General features: G+C 46.3%; 2 long non-coding RNA genes across 4 annotated transcripts in view; both read left to right on the top strand.

Moving 5' to 3' along the window:
- The window catches only part of LOC124504050 (uncharacterized), a 158,149-nt gene extending 143,453 nt beyond the window's left edge, over positions 1 to 14,696 (top strand). For 2 of the 3 annotated variants that reach the window (XR_006960294.1, XR_006960293.1), the window contains one exon: positions 13,052 to 14,696. This is a non-coding gene — a long non-coding RNA (uncharacterized LOC124504050). Of the gene's footprint in view, positions 1 to 3,890; positions 4,308 to 13,051 lie in introns of all 3 variants that reach the window. The other variant, XR_006960295.1, reaches the window with a different exon arrangement.
- On the top strand, positions 4,314 to 9,033 carry LOC124504051 (uncharacterized). The gene is made up of 2 exons (XR_006960297.1): positions 4,314 to 4,436; positions 8,720 to 9,033. It is a non-coding gene; the product is annotated as an uncharacterized LOC124504051 (long non-coding RNA).
- Positions 14,697 to 16,275: the final 1,579 nt, after the last annotated feature.

The following is a 16,275-nucleotide window of genomic DNA, read 5'->3' on the forward strand; positions in this document are numbered from 1 at the left end:
CGCTAAGAAAAAAATAGTTCTCCTGTGAACCAAATAACAGTTTCAAAATATCGAAGCAAAAACTAAGACAGCTGAAAGAAAATTAGACAAATCTGCAATTGCCTTTGGGAGCTTCCCACCCCCGCCCCCTCTCCCACCCCCGCTCAGAAACTTTAGGACCACTAAAGAGAAAATTAGACCACCACCACCAACTACAAAGATCTAATTGGCATTTATAGGATGCTCAGTCAACAACCGCAGAACATCTGTCCTTTCAAAGGGCCCATGGAACATTCATCAGGGTAGACTGTATCCTAGATCATAAAGCAAACCTTAACAAATTCAAAAGAATTAAAATCATAGAGTATGTTGTCTGACCACAATGGAATCAAACTATAAATCAAAACAGGAGGTCAACAGGAAAATTTCCAAATACTTGAAAACTAAACAATAAACTTCTAAATAATTCATGGGTCAAGGAGGTGATCTCAAAGGAAACTTTAAAAATCATAGCACTGAATGAAAATGAAAATGAATACATTTTCATTTTCATTCAGTGCTATGATTTTTAAAGTTTGTGAGAGGCAGCTAAAGCAATGTTGAAAGGGAAATTTATGGCACTAAAAGCTGCCTTGGAAGAGGAAGTATCTCAAATCACTAATCTAAGTTCCTACATCAAAAAATTTACAAAAAGAAGAGCAAAATAAATTCAAAGCAAACAGGGAAAGGAGATAATAAAGAGCAGAAATCAATGAAATTGAAAGCTGGAAAATAGAAAAAAACCATTGAAATGCCAAGACGGTTCTTCAAAAAAATAAAATAAAATAAAATTAGTAACTTCCAGCAAGATTGGCAAAGATAAAAAGGAGACACAGATCCCGATCCCCAATATCAGAATTGCAGGAGATACCACAATAAATTCTGCAACCATTATAATGATAATAAAAAATACTACAAACAACTTTATGTTCATAAATTCAACAACTTAGAAGAAATAAGACAATTCCTCTAACACCACAAACTACCAAAACTTAGCCAAGATGAATTGGATGATCTACTCAGTTCTTTAACTATTGAAGAAATTGAATGTGCAATTTAATTGCTCCACAAAAGAAATCTTTAGGCCCAGATGGCTTCACTAGAACATTTTACGATTCAAAGAATAATTAATGTTATTTCTATATAATCTCTTCCAGACATAAGAAAGGATAAATCACTTCCCACTTCTATACATGAGGCCATCATTGCTCTGATACCAAAACCAACCAAAGACAGTACCCTCCCCACAAAAACGCTGAAGACTAATATCTCTCATGAACTTAGATGCAAAAATCATCAACCAAATTTAATCAAATCCAACGATGTATATATAAATAGTAAGACACTATGACCAAGAAGCATTTATGCCAGCTATGCAATACTGATTCAATATTTGAAAATCAATCAATGTAATACACCATAGTGACAGGCTAAAGAGGAAAAATCATATGATCATATCAACTGATGCAGAAAAATCTTTTGCCAAAATGCAATAACCATTAATAATGAAAAAAACCTGTCCACGCACTAGGAATAGCAGGGAAGGTCTTCGGCCTCATAAAGAATATCTTCTGAACCCTACATCAAGCATTGTGTTTAATGGTGAAAGATTAAATGCATCTAAGATCTGAACAAAGATGTAGAACAAAGCGAAGATGTCTGCTCTAACTACTCTTAGACACAGTATTAGAAGTTCTAACCACTGCAGGGGCGCCTGGGTGGCTCAGTCGGTTGAGCGTCTGACTCCGGCTCAGGTCACGATCTCGCGGTTCGTGTCGGGCTCTGTGCGGAGCCTGGAGTCAGCTTCAGATTCTGTGTCTCCCTCTCTCTGCCCCTTCTCTGCTCACGCTCTGTCTCTCTCTGTCTCTCAAAAATGAATAAACGTTTAAAAAAAAAATTAAAAAAAAAAAAAGAAGTTCTAACTGCTGTAACAAGACAGGAAAAAGAAATCAAAGAATCAGTAAAACTATCTCTGATTGCAAACAGCATGACTATCTGCATGGAAAATCCCGAGGACTCTGGGACAGATAGCTCATCCTCCTTGCCTGGGCTGCATCAACCAGGCAGGTATTTGCAGTTGTTCTCAGGGTTTGCCGCAGTAGACAGCAGCAGGGGGACTGAGAGCACAGCACGGGCATGGTAGGCCAGGGGGACACCCCAACTCCCCCACTCTCAGCTGTGTGCCCCCGGACACCTTCCTTGATCTCTCTGAACTTTGGGCCCCTCATCCGAAGTGGGGTTTGATGATAGAATCCAGAGCCTATAGCTGTTGTGAGTATTCAACGCGAGCCGGTGTGCAATTGATCACTCTATACTTGCTGCCCGTCCTGCTACTGTGGCTGCTATTGAATGTGATGGTGCCATCTGCTGAGCTGCCCCCAGGCACGGTCACTGAAGCCAAGAGTCCTGAATTCCCCTGTTAGTGGTCCTGTGACTTGTCGACTCACCCAACCATTCTAAGCCTCACTGCTCTCATTTATGAAGTGGGGACGATAACCCCTCCCTCATAGGTTTCTTGTCAAGACCTATGAGGTCTTAAGACCAAGTGGAACAACGCATAAAAGTGTTTTGAGCCCTTGATAATAATAATAATAATAATTAATAATAATGGCCAAAATTTGTTGAGCACTCCCTGCTCAACACAGATCGCTTTTTGCCTACGACCTTTTACCTAATCCTTATAACGATGAATTGTTAGTCTATGCAGTTTGGGAAACTAAGGCCCCAAGAAGTGATGTGTCCAAAGACATAATCTGTAAGGGATAGAATCCAAATTCAGACACCCAGAATCTGGCTGGGCTCTCATGCTTTCCAGAGAAAGTAAGCTAGTGAGGACAAGAACAGCTTGGCATGGGGGCTCACTTCCACTGGCAAGATGGGTACGATCTGGTGTGGGAGGCTCAGAGAGCAGTTTGTGACAGGCAGCGGGGGGAACCAAGAGTCATCCTTGGCAATGGCCACTGGCTCCAAACTAACAAGCTGTCTGAGAAATGAGGTGCCCTTTGGTGGAACACCAGGTGGGACGTTAATGAGAGAGCCATCCTCCCCCCACCCCCATCCCGTTTCCTTGAAAGTTCCAACAATTAGGCTGAAGCAAACTACGTGCCCAGGTCTAAAAATAACTCCGTCACTTCCAATAAGGGCTCAGTCCGGGCTGAAGTCATTCTTTCAGGTGCAGCAAAGGAATGCTTGACTGTGCGTCATGAACTTAAAATAGGAGCAGGGTCAGAGGGCCAGCTGGGGCTCACAGATGCCAAGTGGGCAGTTTCTCAGCTGGTGTTTTCTAATATTTCCTGCTTTAAACAGCAGGTTTCTGCCTTTTTTTTTTTTTTCAGTTGAGAGGGGGTGAAAATGTATGTTTAAAACGTTCACTAGCTTTGCTTTCTCTCATCTCCACGTGTATTCTTTCCACCCGTCATTTGCATTCATTTTTGCTGGCCGCTCATGTGTTGTCCTGAAATATACCAGTTCCAGAAATTAAAACAGGCAACTCCACCTCTTTCTCCCATCATGGATGGATCCATAATGTTTTTCCTGAATATCCCTGGCCAGAGTGCCCCAGGGAAACCGCTAGTTGGACAATTCCCTGATCCCATGGTATGCTGGAAATGGGCTGTCCATTTGTCCGGGTGCTCTACAGAAAGTGTCTCTTTTGTAAAGGAGAGTGGAATAGAGTCTCAGACCCTACCAATTCTAAGAGTCTGTGATTGATTTCCTTTTTATAACCTGGCTATATTCAGGTTGATGAATTATATTCAAGATGGAATCATCGCTGATTCTGTCAATGAATTGTTTTTGTATTCAAAAGCTACTGAAAGGACTTCTGGTCCAGACAAGATGACATAAACTCACTTCTCCCTTTCCTCCTCCAGCTAGGTACAATGATGAACTCTGGAAATATTACAAGAGGTCACCAAAGGAAAACTCTGAAAGGGGAAAGAGAGAGGGAAACAAGCTAGAGATCCTAGTACTGCAAGAACAACACAGCAGTGGGGTGTCTTACTACCCCCTTGTCCAACAGGAGAAGGTGATCTAGGCTTGGCATTTCCTGCTGCCCAACCGGGCTCCAGAGGAGAACCAACAGAGGTTCCCTCTTTTCGGTGGGCCTGAGATTCTCCTCTCTCACTGACGGACACCTGGAATGACCAGATGGTACCAAAAAAGGGGGTTACAGCATAACAAGCAACCTCGCCTGGGAAGAAGCGTTTTTGTCTCCATGGACCCAAGAGGACCCCTTATCTAGAGGCACCGGGAGAACCAGCCTGAGGAATTTCCTTCCGCCCCCTCAGGTAGCAGCAGGGAGGACCAGTGGAAGCCCCAAGAGACTGTAATAATATGACAAACGCTCTGAAATTAAATTGCCATTGGACCCACAGCCCACTAACCTAGGCCAGGATCTGCTTGTTAACCTAAATAGGGTGAGAGCTGGCTTAAAAAAAATTCACATCGGATTGAGAGTCTCCTAACATAAAAGGCAAGATGTCCAAACATACACATCATATCAAGAACCAGGAGAATAACGTAGATGAGAAAAGACAATCAGGTGACACCCACTCTGAGACGAACCAGGTGCTAGAAGCACCTGACAAAGACTTTGAAGCAGCTGTCATAAAAATGCTTTAGAAAGGAAGTGCAAACTCTCTTGAGACAAATGAAAGAAGAGAAAAAAATCTTGGCCAAGAAACAGAGCTTATAAAAAAGGAACCAAATGGAAATTATAGCACTAGGAAATACAAATAACTGAAATAAAAAACTCACCAGATAGGCTCAATGGTAGAATGGATACGACAAAAGGTAGAATCAATAAAATTGAGGAAAAAACAACAGAAGTCACCCAATCTGAGTGACAAAGAGAAAGCATACAGAAAAATTTCTCTACTGTACATGATGACTTCGATTCACACATTAGTAGCTTTGACCACATGCAGATGGGCTGCTTAATCAACTTAAGAGAACTAATGGTTTTAAATAGTGACAAATAATTGGAAAATAACAAATTTTAAATGACACCATTTATAAAAGCACCTAAAATATAGGGAATAGTTGGGGCACAGATGATTTTTTAGGGCAGTGAAAATACTCTGTATATTATAATGGTAGATACAGGTCATTATACATTTTTACAAACCCATAGAATATATGCCATCAAGAGTAACCGGTAACGGAAACCATGGACTTTGGGTGATAAGATGGGCCAATGTAGGTTTCTGAACTGTAACAAATGTTTCATTCTGGTTGGGGATGTTGATTATGGGAGAGGCTATCCAAATGTTGAGGGAAGGAGTACATAGGAAATCTTTCCTTTCCTCTCCATTTTGTTGTGAACCTAAAACTGCTCTTAAAAAAGTCTTTAGAAAATAGCAAAATAGGAGCACCTGGGTGGCTCAGTCAGTTAAGCATCCGACTGCAGCTCAGGTCATGATCTCACAGTTCATGGGTTCGAGCCCCACATCGTGGGTCCAAGCCTGCTTCAGGTTCTGTTTCCCTCTCTCTCTGCCCCTCCCCCACTCATGCTCTGTCTCTTAAATATAAAAAAAAAACATAATTTTTTTAAAAAAATTAGCCAAATAAATGTGATGAAATTTAATTAAGAACTATAAGATTATTGTTGAAAGATACTAAAGAAACCCTAAGCAAACATTTATAGAATGAAAAACTTAATGCTCTAAAAAATTTGTTTTAATTTTTAAATTTTTTTACTTGAGAGAGAGTGTGAGTGGGGGAGAGGGGCAGAGAGAGTAAGAGAGAGAGAGAGAGAGAGAGAGAGAGAGAGAGAGAATCTCAAGCAGGCTCCATGCTGAGCATGCAGCCTGATGTGGGGCTTGATCCTAAGATACTGGAATCATGACCTGAGCTGAAATCAAGAGTTGGGTGCTCAACCAACCGAGCCACCCAGGAGCCCCAAGACTTAATGCTTTTAAAGTCAATTCTCTCCAAACTGATCTCTAGAACTAGCACAATTTCAATATAAATTCCAGTAGAGTTTTGTTAATTTTATTTTTAGCATAAACTTCATCCTATAATTTATTTGGAAAATTAAAAGACCAAAAGAATCTTGAATAGGAACATTTGCAAGACTTATTCTGAAGCTTTAGTAAATAAGACAGTGTAAGGTTTGTGTAAGCATAGACAAATAGACCCATGGAACAGAAATGAAAGTTCTAGAAAACAGACCACTCATATTCAATACCTTGATTTGTGATTTTAAAAAAAGACACTGCCATGCAATGAGATAGGAGGGATGGCCTTTTCATAAACTCTGCTGGGTTGACTGCATATTCATTGAAAAAAAAAATTAATCTTGACCTTACCTCACACCAGACACAAACATTAAATCAGGTAGGACACTTGGGTGGCTCAGTCAGTTATGAGTCTGACTCATGGTTTCAGCTCAGGTCATGATCTCATGGTTCCTGAGATCTAGCCCCACATTGGGCTCTGCTCTGATAGTACATTGCCTGCTTGGGAAAATCTCTCTTTCCCTCTCTATCTGCCCCTCCCCTGGTCGTGCTCTGTCTCTCTCTCAAAATAAATAAATAAATAAGCTTAAAAAAATCAAATCAGGCAGATTGTAATCTAAACATGAAAGGTAAAATGATAAAACGTCCAAAAGATAACATCAGAGAATAATCTCATGAGCTTGGACACGAAAAATTTTCTCAAATACAGTACAAAAAAAACACTAAGAACATGCGAAAAGATCAGTAAACTGGACTTCATTAAAACCAAGAAGTTTGCTCATCAAAAGACACCAAGAAGAGACTAAAAAGGTTGGGGTGCTTGGGTAGCTCAGTGGTTTGAGCGTCTGAGTCTTGATTTCAGGTCAGGTTATGATCCCCGGGTCATGGGATCGAGCCCCGAGTCAGGATCCACACTGACTGTGGAATCTGCTTGAGATTCCCTCTCTCTCTTTCTTTCTCTTTCTTTAATAAATAAATAAATTAATTAATTAAAACCTTAAAAAGAGAGTGAAAGGCAAGCCACAGAGAAACAATATTTGCGTATCTTAAACTTGATTTAAAAAAATTGTGTCCAGAATATATGAGAAATCTTCAAAAACCATTAGTAGTCCAATAGAAAAAAAATGAGCAAAAGACTGACACAGGTACCTCACAAAGAGGCTATACAATTTATCAGTAAATATGAGCAGGGGAGTACAAAGGACATTCACAGGGTAACACCACTATATACCCACCGGAGTGGCTGAAAATGAACAGACTAATAACACTAAGTGCTGGAGAGGATGTGTGGCCATTGCCACCGCCATCCACTGACCAGCATGGCTGTAAACCGGTGCAGTCACTGTGGAAAATTTGGGGCAGGATTTACTGCACCTGAACAATGTAGAGCCTGTGACTCAGCGGTTCCCCTCCTTGGTATACCCCCAACTGAAACATACACACACGCACGCACCAAAGACACGTACGAAACCCTTCAGAACTATCTAGTTAAGGAGCCAAAGTCTGGAGACGTGAAAAGTTCTAAAAGGAAACCACACTAAAATGGAGTTGGGAGGCCAGAGGTGGAAGTTCTCGTGCCCTACCCCTCCTGGCCAATTGCAGAAAGAGCCACACCTTAAAAATTTTTTTTAATGTTTATTCATTTTTTGAGAGAGAGACAGAGAGTATGAGAGTGGGGAGGGGCAGAGAGAGAAGGAGACACAGAATCTGAAACAGGCTCCATGAGCCGTCGGTACAGAGCCTGACATGGGACTCGAACCCATGGAGTGTGAGATCATGACCTGAGCTGAAGTCAGACGCTTAACCGACTGAGCCACCCAGGCGCCCCAAGGTGATACTACTTTAGCTACTACTTTACTATCCCAGGAGGAAGATTTTCCTCCCCTGGCGACACTCAGCCAGTGAGAGACTGTAATAACTCAGCCAATGAAAAACCACTATAATTTGAACCCCCAGTTTACCTTAATGGACTTTTTTTTTTTTTTTTTACAACAGACCTCCCAACTTCTCCCTTTCCTCTATAAAAGAGCGTTCCTCTCCTTCAATCTCTGGACTTGCCTATGCTTTTGCTCTGAAGCTACTTCGTCCCGAATTGTGATTCTCTGCTTTTTCTGAATGAACCCATTTTTTTACTGGTAAAATAACTGGCAGGCTTTTTTTAAGTTTATTTCTTTATTTTGAAGAGGTGGGGGAGCGCGAACACGAGGAGGGGAGGGGCAGAGAGAGGAGAGAGAAAGTCCCAAGCAGGCTCCACACTGTCAGTGCAGAGCCTGAGCAGGGCAGGGGCTCCATTTAGGAATAGTGAGATCATGACCTGAGCTGAAATCAAAAGTCGGCCGCCTCACCAACTGAGCCCACCCAGGTCCCGATCTTCAAGGTTGGTAGAAACAGCCCAGAATTCCATCAACAGTGGAATGGATAAATATATGTGGTGTCCTTAGCAATGAAATTGAACAATCTAAAACAACACGAGCTAACACAGAACTGAAACCTTCAAGTTCAGGGTAGGGAGCCAGACAACCAAGAGGACACACGGGATGATACTATTGACATGAAGGTCAAGAACAGACAAAGCTAATTGGTGGGGATGCAAGTCAAGATGGTCGTTATTTGGAGGATGTGACTGGAAAGGAGCACAAGGGGGCTGTTGGGGTGTTTGTAATGTCCTGTTTTTTTGTCGCTGTTGTTGTTATCTGTCTCTTCTTTTTCTGAAGTGTAATTAACATCTAGTGTTATATTAGTTTCAGGTGTACAACATAATGAAGATTCAACAGTGTCCTGGTCCTCAATCGGGTCATGGTTTCATAGATTTGGCTCCTTTGTGAAAAATTCGTCGCGCTCTTACGCAGATCACTTGTGCACTTTTCTCCGTGTATGTCTTACTTCGGCAAAGGGTTGACCTAAAACACTATGTTGGAGTTTGCAGAGGTCAACACAGCCACAAAAACGTTGTTGCTTCACAAAGAGTATTTTATATGATGCCCCAAAACTTTGGAAACCAAGATGCCATTTTCTCACTCTGAGCCAATAAACACACAAACGGATAGAAAAGTCATGGGGTTCACAGATGACTTATTTGTAGACAGTCTACACCACGTGTCCTAACATCTTCCGTCCAAAGGCAGGCCAGCCTTCCATTCAGCAGAGAGGCCCTGCTCACCTGTCAGACCATCCGCTTCTCTGAGCCCAGGGAGTTTGGTCATGCCCCACTCCGGTCCTCCCGCCCTCACACTGGTCCTCCCAGCTGCTCACCTGACGCCATGACCGACATCAGGGCAGGCCGCCATGTCAGTGTGGACCTCACCAGTGACCCATTCTTTTCATTCCATGCTGACGCCCCCTGACATAGAGAGTTGGAGACAGAATTCTTTGGGAATTTCCGGTCTAAAACCATCTAGAGAGCTCTTGCTGAGTTACTGCAGATACCTTTGCTGAAACACTTGGCTAAAAATCATCCTGGCATTTTTTTATGAGGAAGCGGGTTTTAATTTGGACGATGTATCTGCTGAACGATAGGGCCATTAAACACCAAAGAGCTGGTTTATTTCCTTTTGAGATGTTTTAAGCTTTCTAGTCCCTCATTCCCTTCAACCAGTAAGATGAGAGGTATTGGTATAACCAGCTGGACATTTTTTTTTTTTTTTTTAGTTTATTTACTTATTTTGTGAAAGAGAGCACAAACAGGGGAGGGGCAGGGAGACAGGGAGAGAGAGAGAGAGAGAGAGAGAGAGAATCTCAAGCAGGCCTCATGCTGTTAGTGTGGAGCTGAACTTGGTTGGGGCTCAATCTCATAAACCGTGAGATCATACCTGAGCGGAAATCAAGAGTCAGACTCTTTTTTTTTTTTTTAACGTTTATTTATTTTTGAGACAGAGAGAGAGAGAGCACGAACAGGGGAGGGTCAGAGAAAGAGGGAGACACAGAATCCGAAACAGGCTCCAGGCTCCGAGCTGTCAGCACAGAGCCCGACGCGGGGCTTGAACCCATAGACCGCGAGATCATGACCTGAGCTGAAGTCGGATGCTTAACTGACTGAGCCACCCAGGCGCCCCAAGAGTCAGACTCTTAACTGACTGAGCCACCCAGGCACCCATCAGTTGGACACTGTTTACAAACCATTTGTGTACAACCTGTCATCTTCTCTCCCTCCGTAGGTAGCTAAAGTTACGTTAGAGCAAGGGGACCCTCGAGAACACCCAGCATAGCCCCCTGGTGTGCCAAAGACAGGGCCAAGTCTGGGGGAGGGAAAGGGATTTGCAAGTTGAGCTGTAAGAACACAGGTCTCCTGGGACACCTGGCAGTGACTCCACACTTGGGGATCTGAGAACAAAGCAAGGTGTTGTTGAGCCCAAATTAGCTGTCACCTCCTTCCCCTGATTCCTTTTCTTTGCTTCCTACCATCAAAGTCAGGTTCCAAATGCATCCTTGGGAGGGGCCAGGACCCGTCTCTGTCCCCTGCTACAAGCAAAAGGCCCTCAGGCGTCCTCATCTGGGGTGAGCTGGAGGAGAGAGGCAGCCGTGTGGAAGGGCCAGCCCCGAAAAACACGAGTGCTTGAGGGGGCTTGCAGAGGGGTGTAGCAAAGAGTAAAATTCTCGGCCTCTGGAAATGCACATCATGGGTTCAAATCCCACCTCCCCCACTTACCGTCTCCGGGCCTCAGTTTCTCTAGCTGGGAAGCAGGAATGACGGTAGAAGCCCCTCGGTCAGATTGCCGAGGACAACGAACAGTGTGCGAGCTACTGGAACAGTGCCCGAATGCCGAGGCACCGCAGGTGGTGAGGGCGGACGCGCTCCCAAAAGGGCAAGGGGCCACGCTTCTGGTGTCTTCAGTGGATACAAAAGGCTGAGATGGCTCTTGGTCATGGAGGTAGAGCCTGTCTGTTGCCCAAGCGAACCACTTCCTGGCTTCGGTGAAAACCTCAGCTCTTAGTATGACCAACCGGTTGGGCTAATGACCACATGCCATGACGCCAGAGACAGAGAGACAACAAAGGGAGAATCTGATCAGTGGAGCCTGGACGGGGTGCGGAGAGGTGCCAAAGGCAAACCAAAGTCACTTGACCGGTGGGCCCCCCCTGTGGAAGGGATAAAGGCAACCTGCCGTACCCTGAGAGCTGGGAATATCTTCCCCTTGGAAAACCTTCCCTCCTGGGCTCTGTCAGTTGATGGCTGACATGTCCACTCTTAGATAGCCATTCCTTTGGCTTAATATATGGTCCTCTTCCAAAAGACAGAGTCCTGAGGCACCTGGGTGGCTCGGTCGGTTAAGCATCTGACTTCGGCTCAGGTCACAATGTCCTGGTTCGTGAGTTTGAGCCCCGCATCGGGCATCGGGCTCTGCACTGACAGTGTGGAGCCTGCCTGGAATTGTCTCTTCCTCTCTCTCTGCCCCCTCCCCAACTCGAGCGTGCTCTGGCACATGCACGTGCTCTCCCTCTCTCTCTCTCAAAAGAAAAGAGAAAGAGAGAGAGACGGAAAGACAGAGCCCTTACTGGCAAAGTGGGTGGCCCCAATTTAAGATGTGCTGTGCTCACGTGGTTCTGCACGTTTTTGTTTTTGTTTTTGTTTTGGAGAGAGACAGAGTGTGAGTGGGGGGAGGGGCAGAGAGGGAGAGAGGGAGAATCCAAGCAGGATCCTCGAGGTCAGTACGCAGAGCCGGACGCGGGACTCCAACTCGCGAAACCATGAGTCCACGACCTGAGCCAAAATCAAGAGGCAGACGCTTCACTGACAGAGCCACCCAGGCGCCCCTGGTTCCTCACGTTTTATACAAAGCCTCCTTTTCTGTGTCTCCCCGTGAGTGTGACAAGGGTCTGCTCACCCAAGAGCTCTGGGACAGCGTGTGCAGCTTCCAGACTGCCCATGTTAATAAATATGGTTAGCTGACTACCATGACCTGTGCTCGCTGTGAGGGGGCTCCCACCTCAGAGCCTCATTCTCGCTTCTCTCTCAGCCTGGAGTGCTCATCCAGGCGCCATGGTCCTCCGACCCCTCGGGTCTCTGGGGTCACTCCTCAGACAGGCCTCTTGCCCCACACAATCCCGTCGCCTTGCACTCTGATTTTCATCAGTGCTTCTGCAGGTTCCTTCTCTGCGATATGTCTCCCTCACTAGCATGCCGGTTCTTTCTTTGTCTTGATGTCACAGCATTCTAGCCCCTGAAGCAGTGCTTGGTATGGGCAGGTGTTGAGTAGGTAACTGATGAATTAATGAATGAGTGGATGAATGAATGAGTGGACGAGTGCATGAATGAATGAGTGGCCGAGTGCATGAATGAATGAATGAATGAGTGGATGAATGAGTGAGTGGATGAATGAATGAGTGAGTGAGTGGATGAATGAGTGAGTGGATGAATGAACGAGTGAGTGGATGAATGAATGAGTGAGTGATTGAATGAATGAATGAGTGGATGGATGAATGAATGAATGGATGGATGAGTGGATGGATGGATGGATGAATGAATGAGTGGATGGACGAATGAATGAATGAGTGGATGGACGAATGAATGAATGAGTGGATGGATGAATGAATGAATGAGTGGATGGATGAATGAATGAATGGATGGATGAATGAATGAGTGGATGGATGAATGAATGAATGGATTAGTGAATGAATGGATGAGTGGATGAATGGATGAGTGGATGGATGGATGAGTGGATGGATGGATGAATGAATGAGTGGATGGATGGATGAGTGAGTGGATGAATGAATGAATGGATGAATGGATGAATGAATAAATGAATGAGTGAGTGGATGCATGAATGAATGGATGAATGAATGAATGAATGAGTGGATGAATGAATGAATGAGTGGATGAATGAATGAATGGATGGATGACGAATGAACTGGACACTTCTGTCACAACCTACGCAGAGCACCGGGCTTATTAATCCTAATTAAAGCAGAGTAAGCGCTTTCACTCTAGGTCCCCGGGGCCCTTCTGTAAAGGCTCCAGTGGAAACTGCACAGGACAAAGATGTGACAAAACGAACTCATTCGTGCGGAGGAGAAGCTGGCCTGGGGACCATGTTACGCTGCATGCTTTCATCTGCTACATTTGTGTTTGCTTCGAGGGTTTCGTGTGCTTTTTCAACAAGAGAGTACGGGTAGGAGAAGCCGTTTCTGGACTCATCACAAAACCAGCACCACGGGCAGCATCCAACGTCCACGGAGCCCTTGCAAAGTGCTGAGCGCCATCCCAGGAACCTGACGCCCGCGATCGCATCCGATCCCTGCCACGACGCCTGTGTGACATGAGAAAACCAAGGCCTCGACCGGCTGGCATCCCAGCCTTTCCAGTTGGTCTCCTTTCCTTTCCAGCTGCTGGGGTAGCTCCGAGTGGGCAGGAGACACCCCAGCTGTCCTCTGGCAGAGTGCCAAGTCACCTCATGCTGCGCTTTTCTAAGATGGGAGGGTCGGCCTGCAAAACGACGAAAATGGGGCCCGCTGCTCTTAGAAGGTCTGCCTCATTCCCTGACACCTAGGGAGTCACCCCAGCCTGCTCCGGCCCAGCTCTGGGTCAGCACATTCAGCAAATCAAGTGCAGCCGAGGCCCGGCCTTCTAGCTCCAGCCTCCCCGCCTCGTCACACGCACCACCCCTCCCAGCGGAGCCTGCGCTGGTTCATTTCCACGGCCGCCGGGTGGGCTGCCTGCCGGAGGGTTTTCATGAGATGTCCGGTTGCTGCAGACTCAGTGCCTGACAGGGCGGACACTCAGTAAACTGCAGATGCCCCGCAATGTTTTTCTGTTACTGATTCATTTTTGAGTCTAGCTGACGCCCCTCTGTGGGCACCGTATTTCACACCCGCTGTGCCCCAGTCCGACGTGACAAGCTCCCTCCTTGGGAGTACAGAAACGACGAGAGGAGGTTCATGGCCTGCACGCTACCACAGCGCAAACACAGGTACAGGTCCCCTGTGGAGTGTTAGTAGCCTGGAGCCATCAGGCCTCCCAGGAGCCTGTTTGTCAGGATAGGAAGCTTCCAGGCTCATTTCAGCAGTGTGTGGACAGAGCCCCACCGGATAGATGACCCTGAAAACTGGTAGGGAGAGAAGAGTCAGCTGGTTTTCACCTCAGAAACGAGAAGACTTTTCTCCCCACGTGAGAACAGGTGGATGGAGACGGGACTTCACATCATCCATCTTCCGCGAAGTCACTTATACCGTGACCTTGGGCAAGTGGCTCAGCTTCTCTGAAGCTCAGTCTCCTCTCCTGCAGAAGGAGAGTGGTGGTCTGAACTTGCCTCTAGGTCCTCGAGGCCTCAGCCTGCCCTGTGCAACCAGCTGGGGGAGTTTTTGTCAGCCAGACTCCATTCCAGGCCTATTACATGAGAATCTGTGGTAGGTGGACTCGGGTGATTCCCACGCCCGTGGCAGGGAGGGGGGTTGGAGGTCCTAGAACAGCTGGCTCCTCCCCTCGGCCTCAGCTCTGACGTCTGTGAAGGCCCGAGGCTCCCCACCCAACTCCCCCCACACACCCTTGTCCTGTTTGCCACAGATTCATTTCCTGACTTAAGGATGGACGTGTTTAGGCCCGAAGGCCCCCGAGAGGGAAATGTCGACTCACTTTGTCATCCTGCTTCCCAGGGGTGTCCTCCGGGGACAGGCCCTGGGGGCCCAGATGGCTCTGGCGCCTCCGTCAGGAGGTGTGGGCCTCCGGGACAGTGTGGACAGTCCCTGGGGACATCTGAAGGCCTCTCAAGAGAGGGTGACAACAGACTCAAAAGGGAGAATTCCTGCCAGTCATAAATTATCCTCTCCGACGCCGATGATTTTTCTGTTGTTAGAGATGATTATTACAGGCGTGAACAATGGCCCCGCTGTCCTTTCTCTGCTGGCGGAGAAGCACGACATCCAGCTAGCTCCCGAGTCACCTCACAGCAGTAGGCATGGAAAATATCGACTTCCTTCTTATTTCTTGGTCCTCGTTGCTTTTCCTCCTTCGTTTCTTATCACCTCTTAAGCGTTTTCATGTTCCTGCTCTTCTCTTCATTCTTCACGCGATAATGCTTATTTAATTTTGAATGTTCTCTTCCGGTCAAAAGTCGGCTTGCTGGGTCCAGACCAAATGGAAACAAACATGATGAAATTTGTGCTATGCTGAAGGGCGCCTGGGCGGCTCGGTCGGTTAAACGTCCGACTCCAACTCAGGTCATGATCTCACGGTCCGTGGGTTCGAGCCCTGTGTCGGGCTCTGGGCTGATGGCTCAGCACGGATTCTGCGTCTCCCTCTCTCTCTCTCTGCCCCTCCCCCGCTCACGCCCTGTCTCTCTCTGTCTCTCAAAAATAGTAAATAAATGCTTAAGAAAAAGTTTAAAAACGTTTGTTCTATGCTGAGAGGGATGAAGACGAAAATGAATGCCAGCGATTGTGGCAACGATGACATTTGGGGACGGGCGGAGGGCACCGGGAAGCGAGAGGCCGGGCTCGCAGGAGATGTGCCGTTCACTCTCGCGGGTGTGTGTGTAAGGCACAGGTGTGATGCTGCTCCAGCATTCTCAGTAGAGTGCTTCTCAGAGTGTGACCTCTGGGCTAGTGGTCTCAGCATCACCTGAGAACTTGGGAGAAATGCAGATTCTCGAGTTGCATCCCAGACCTACTGAATCAGAAGTTCTGGGGGGTAGGGCCTGCGAATCCACTTGAATAAGCTTCTGGTGATTCCAGTGCTGCTTGAGGTTTGAGATCCATGACGTTGTGCTGCGTAGACACCTCACTCGCTGTCAGTAAGTGAAAGATTCGCTTGATATCTGGTCATGGGGTGGGGGTGGTGGGGGGGGGGAGGTGGGCACCAGAAGGCGAGGAGGAAGGGAGGTGGGAGACGCCGACCTGCATTGGTTAGGGGGGCAGCCTGGGGGCAAAGGAGGCTGAACTGGGGAGTCAGGAAGCTGGGAGAAGTGAATTCAAAGAAGAATCTTTTTCCCAAGTATGATTTGTACACCATCTGGGTAAAGTAACTCTAAATCATTCTTCTAGGGTCTACAGCAAATGCTAAGTGAAGTCACCGCTTGGTTCCTAAATTATTTCTGAGAAAGGGCGAACATTGCTTCTTCCAAAAAAGCTCCGGAGAGTGACATAACAAATACACCCAATAATGGTAACACTGCTTAACACTTCATGAATGGTAACATTTTCTGTAAGTGGCTTCAGGTCTTTTTACTTTATTTTTTATTTTTTCCTGTTTTTATTATTTTTTGAGAGGGGGGGAGGGGCAGAGAGAGTGGGACAGAGGATCCGAAGAGGGCTCTGCACATGGGCAGCAATGAGCCTGATGCAGGGCTCGAACCCACGAACCGCGAGA

Source organism: Lynx rufus, unplaced genomic scaffold (genome assembly GCF_022079265.1).
Source record: "Lynx rufus isolate CCGP_SWC_20201006 ecotype Redwood Valley unplaced genomic scaffold, mLynRuf1.p SCAF_8, whole genome shotgun sequence".
Lineage (NCBI taxonomy): Eukaryota > Metazoa > Chordata > Mammalia > Carnivora > Felidae > Lynx > Lynx rufus.